The sequence below is a fragment of the Hyperolius riggenbachi genome, chromosome 11 (genome assembly GCF_040937935.1).
Source record: "Hyperolius riggenbachi isolate aHypRig1 chromosome 11, aHypRig1.pri, whole genome shotgun sequence".
Classification (NCBI taxonomy): domain Eukaryota; kingdom Metazoa; phylum Chordata; class Amphibia; order Anura; family Hyperoliidae; genus Hyperolius; species Hyperolius riggenbachi.
In genome coordinates this window covers 24762274-24768273 of record NC_090656.1, presented here as the reverse complement: position 1 = coordinate 24768273, position 6000 = coordinate 24762274, and positions in this window count along the sequence as shown.

Below are 6000 nucleotides of genomic sequence, written 5' to 3'. Positions count from 1 at the left end.
AAAATTGCAGGGCTGTGGAGTCGGTACAAAAATCATCTGACTCCAACCAGGGCTGTGGAGTCGTGGAGTCGGAGTCGTGGAGTCGGGCAATTTTGGGTGCCTGGAGTCGGAGTCGGGAAAAAATGCACCGACTCCGACTCCTAATGAATTTGTAACTGTAATTAAAATAGAAAATATGATAAAATGTTCTATTTCTCAGATAATAGTCATTAAAAATAATGTATATATACAGTAATAGCTGTGCTTAGTCCACAAAAATGAAATAAACCAATCAAAATTAGTTACTTGTGCTGCTTCAATAAAGCAGTCCCCGTATTTTTAAGGTCAGATATACATATCTGATTGTGACTGTATATATGATGAGTACACAGGAATCTCTTATATATACTAAATAACATCTATGCTGTAAGAATAAAGCCTGATGTGTAGCTGTGTCACTAATAGAGATGGTCAATGAGATGGAAATAATTCTGCACTGATGCTGATTTATGCAAATGTATGCACTGAAATCAAATAATTTGATATGTTATTAAAATTTTGGTTTGGTGACTACAAATTAAAGGGTACCTGAGACGGATGAAAAGTAAAGTTTTATACATACCTGGGGCTTCCTCCAGCCCCTTCAGGCTAATCAGTCCCTCACTGTCCTCCACCACCCGGATCTTCTGCTATGAGTCCTGGTAATTCAGCCAGTCAGCGCAGTCCGGCCGCATGCCACTCCCACAGCCAGGAACATTCTGCACCTGCGCAATAGTGCTGCACAGGTGTAGTATGCTCCTAGCGGTGGAGTGTGTTCATGCGCACTACGCCAGACTGGCTCAAGTACCTGGACTCATAGCAGAAGATCCAGGTGGTGGAGGAGGACAACGAGGGACTGATTATCCTGAAGGCGGCTGGAGGAAGCCCCAGGTATGTACAAAACTTTAATTTCATCTGTCTCAGGTTTACTTTGTTACACAGTAGTACTATACTCTACATATGCACTCCTCACAGAGCTGCAGGGAATCCACTGAGAATGCTGTGCACATTGAACACAGAGGTGTTGTCTGTTTACAATCTCCTCATTCCCCTGCAGAGTACCTGCACATCATTCTTACATGTACCCACACTTACATTGCCTAGGGCCTGATAGATGTTCTTTGTTCCGGTTTGTACCTTTTACAAGTACTATTACTAAGGACTAGTTTTAGTCTAAAGGGAATAAATATAGTAGTCTACATATCCTTCTCACTTCAGTTGTCTTGTAAAATTCCTAAGCGTTGGCAGTTATGAGACGAATTTCATGTTACATACTTTTAATCAACAAAATTGTAATATGCAAATTAGAGGAGTCGGAGTCGTGGAGTCGGAGTCGGTGGAATCCTAAACTGAGGAGTCGGAGTCAGTGGATTTTTGGACCGACTCCACAGCCCTGACTCCAACTCCTCCGTTTATGAAATCTCAGTGCAATTTTTGGGGTATTTGGTGTTGGAGTCGGTGGTTTCATAAACTGAGGAGTCAGAAGTCTGGGTCGGATGATTTTTGTACCAAATCCACAGCTCTGGTAAGTAGAAGACTCAGAGTCGGAGTCAGAGCCAATTTGGTTACCTGGAGTTAGAGCCAGTCATTTCATAACCTGAGGAGTTGGATGATTTTTGTACCGACTCCACAGCCCTGCCAGGTACCCAACATTGCTCCGACTCCTTAGTCTAATACTTACCAGGACTGTGGAGTAGGACTCCTCAGTTTATTGAAATCGCCAGTGGCTGGATGGTGTAATGGTTAAGGGCTCTGCCTCTGACACAGGAGACCTGGGTTCGAATCTCGGCTCTGCCTGTTCAGTAAGCCAGTGGCTATTCAGTAGGAGACCTTAGGCAAGTTTCCCTAACACTGCTACTGCCTATAGAGCGTGCCCTAGTGGCTGCAGCTCTGGCGCTTTGAGTCCGCCAGGAGAAAAGTGGGATATAAATGTTATTTGTCTTGTCACCAACTCTGACTCCAGGTACTCAAAATTGCTCCGACTCCACAGCCCCGCAAAATTGACCAAGATTTGAGAATTTCAGGTCTTGTTGGAGATCGTTGTTCATGCAATCGCATATTGGTATTGAATTGGTTGATTGGTGTGTATCGGGGAGGGGGGATCGAAGCAGGTAAAATGGGTGCCTGCCTGATGCGCCTGGTAATTTGGGCGCCATGCCAGCGCTGAGTGTGTCATTTGAGCGCCAGAGTTTAATTATAGTGTTGATGAATGCAGGCTACTGGCTTTGCTGGGGGTTAAAGTGTACCTGAGACTTCTCTAATGGGGGTATTTATACTTACCTGGGGCTTCCTCCAGCCCCATGAGGGTGTGGGCGCCCCCTGGCTTCCTCTCCGGCCACTCCGTTCACTTGTTATGCCCACCAGTAATCTGGCCAGTTGTGCGCTTCTGCACATGCCCAGCCACGTGCACCCCTGCCGCGCTTCCTCACCGGGAGCGTTGTGTGTCAGGACTACTGCACAGGAGCAGAAAGCTCATGGCTGCGGGAGCACGACGGGTGTGCACATGGCTGAACAGGCACAGAAGAGCGCAGCCAGACAGATTACCAATGGAGTACGGAGCGGCCGGACGGCGAGGGAACCCACGCGCCTCATGGGGCTGGAGGAAACCACAGGCAAGTATAAATACCCCCATTATCGACATCTCAGGTTTCCTTTAAGCCTGGTACACACATCCACTTTTGATTGGTCAATTATACCACCTACGTGTAGTATGAGAGTTTACTTCAGGGCTGTGGAGTTGGTACAAACATCATCCGACTCCAGGTACCCAAATATGGCTCCGACTCTTCGACTCCTCAATCTAATACTTACCAGGGCTGTGTATTTGGTACAAAAATCATCCAACTCCGACTCCTCAGTTTATGAAACCTCCGACTCCAGGTACCCAAAATTGCTCCGACTCGTCGATTCTGATCCACTCACCAAAGTGCTGCCTGTACCATTTTTGGGGTGATTTGCCTGAATGGAAGGTATAGGGAAAACGCAAAGCGCTCGAAAAACCGCTTTGTATCGCGGTTTCCCCAGCGCTTTCGTGAATAAATACATTGTATTCATTTCCGGGTGAAAGAGTGGACTTCCTGACGAAAAAACTATTTGCTCTGCAAGAGCGCGTAGAAAAGCGCTTTATAAAAAAATCGCAGCGTGCAGGGGAGCAACGGGAGGCGCTAAAAAAATCGTGCAAAAAAATCAAACTGCTGGCAGCAGTAATTTCGATTTTAGATGTGCACAAAGCTGTATATGAGATTTTATATTGAATAAAGTACACTTCATCTTTTAGTACGACGACAGGAGCGTCCATAAGACCACATATTGCATATTACTTTCCCGAGTACGAGTTTCGGGTATATCGGAAATATTGTAGGGCTCATACACAACCAAACCTATCGTAATACTGCAACATCGGCCTTTAAAGCTATATACATCCACTGCAACCTTGATGTTCAAACAGTGTTCCGCCTTTACCAACGTGCGTTTTTATTTGCGCTTACCAGCTCTGTATGCTGATTCACCACAAGCTAGCCACCACGCTTATTGGGGACTCCATGCCTTGTTTATGGATTGGTCGCACTCCTTACTGCCCAGCCCCCCCAAAAAAGTCTGTCTCTCCACTGCCACCTGCATGAAAAAAAGGGCGCCAGGAGAAAAGGGCCCGGCTGGATAACAAAATCTTAACGATAAGCGTTATTGAACGCGGTTATAAATCCCGTTTTTAAAACAGACTGGAGATAATAACGAAAGGATATTAACGTTAAAAATCGTTACGTAATTCAACAATATAGCTTAACCCAACACTACTGCCACACAAAGCCCTCCCCTGTGGTGCCTAAAACTAACCACTCCCCTGGTGGTGCCAACCCCCCCTTCCCCGGTGTTGCCTAAAACGAACCACCTGCCGGGTGGTGCCTAACCCTAACCATCCCCTCCCCCTTGTTTTGCCTAAAACTAACTACCACCCGGGTGGTGCCTAACCAGGGCCGGTTTAAGCAACAATGAGGCCCCAGGGCGAAATAAACCTGGGGGGGCCCCCCCAACAGATACCCCGGAACAAAAATCTGCATTAAGGGACCTTTTTTGCAGCTGGTATAGTCAGGGTGTGAAGTCCCAATCGGTCGGAGCTCCACATTCTGGCTATCCCAGCCTGCATGGGGGAGAAGGGGTTAAAAGTTTCAGGAGGGGGGACCCCACATATAATTTTTTTTAAAACAAAGTCCCACACTCTAAACATACAAAAAAAAGATTGGGAAAATAGGAAAAAATGCCAGGGATCTTCATGCAGCCATATTGCGGCTGTATAGCGATCCCTGGCCAAAGCTCTGCGGCTGCGTATGGACCCCCTGGAAACCACGTCAGGAAATGTATTGCTCTTTCTTTTGATACATTTAAAATCACACTATCGTTGGGTTTGGTACTAAAAGTGACATTTACCGCATTTAAAAGTATACTTTTTCCTTTGAAACTTTAAAATCGATTTTCTCAAAAACTATAAGGTCTTTTTGAAAAAAAAAATGTTTCCCTCTTGTAGCCACTGGGGGCCCCTACAAGCTCTGGGGCCCTGGGGCAATTGCCTCCTTTGCCTCTATGGTAGCGCCGGCCCTGTGCCTAACCCCAACCACTCCCTCTGCTGAAATACCCTTTTACACATAGTAACGATAATATCTTTGATAACGTAAAATCTGTACATAGAAATGAAATATGACAAAAACTATGTTAAAAGCTTCTAAATGATAACCTACTTCAAAGACTAATGTTCTAATGTTAACAATATTTATCGGGAACCCTTTTTTTTTGTATTAACCCATTCAGGTTCTGTCGTTTTCACGTGAGAAATGTTCACCTCCCATTCATTAGCCTATAACTTTATCACTACTTATCACAATGCACTGATCTATATCTTGTTTTTTCCGCCACCAATTAGGCTTCCTTTGGGGGTTACATTTTGCTAAGAGCCACTTTACTGTAAACGCATTTTAACAGGAAGAATAAGAAAAAACGGAAAAAATTCATTATTTCTCAGTTTTCAGCCATTATAGTTTTAAAATAATACATGCCTCCATAATTAAAACTCACGTATTGTATTTGCCATATGTCCCGGTTATTACACCTTTAAAATTATGTCCCTATCACAATGTATGGCGACAATATTTTATTTGGAAATAAAGGTGCATTTTTTCCGTTTTGCATCCATCACTATTTACAAAAAAAAAAAATATAGAAATATTTCATCTTTACATTGATATTTAAAGGGCTCGTTTCCACTATCGCGAATCTGCATGCGTCCAACGCATGCAGATTCGCACATGTAATGCAAGTGGATGGGCCTGTTTCCACTGTAGCGTTGTTGAGGTGCGTTTTTTTCAGCGGTAAAAAAACGCACAAAAGAGCCAACGAATTCGCCTGCGAGTGGAATGCATGCGAATCGCCGCTAATGTATTTAATAGGAAATTCGCATGCGGCTATGGTATGCGAATTTTAATGCGAATTCGCATGCGAATTCGCATAGGTACCAATGTAATTCAAACAGGCAGTGACATGGTTAATTTCGCATATACCCTCACCTATGCGAATTCGCATGCGAATTCGCTGCAAAAAACGCGCAAAAATTCGCATCCGCATGCTAATTCATGGAATTTCAACAGCGGTGGAATCCAGGCGATTCTGCACCGCAATAGTGGAAACGAGCCCTTTAAAAAGTTTAGACCCCTAGGTAAATATTTACATGTGTGGTTTTTTTTTTTGGTTTTTTTTGGTTTTTTTTATTGTAATGGTTTTTTTTTTATAGTAAACATTATATTTGGGTAGTTTTGGGAGGGTGGGAGGTAAACAATAGATTGATAATGTAAATGTGTGTTAATTTAAATTTTTTTTTTTTTTTTTTTTTTTTTTTACAGGTGTAGTATTACTTTTTGGCCACAAGATGGCGGCCATGAGTTTGTTTACATGACGTCACTCTAAGTGTAACATACGCTTACAGTGACGCATCGG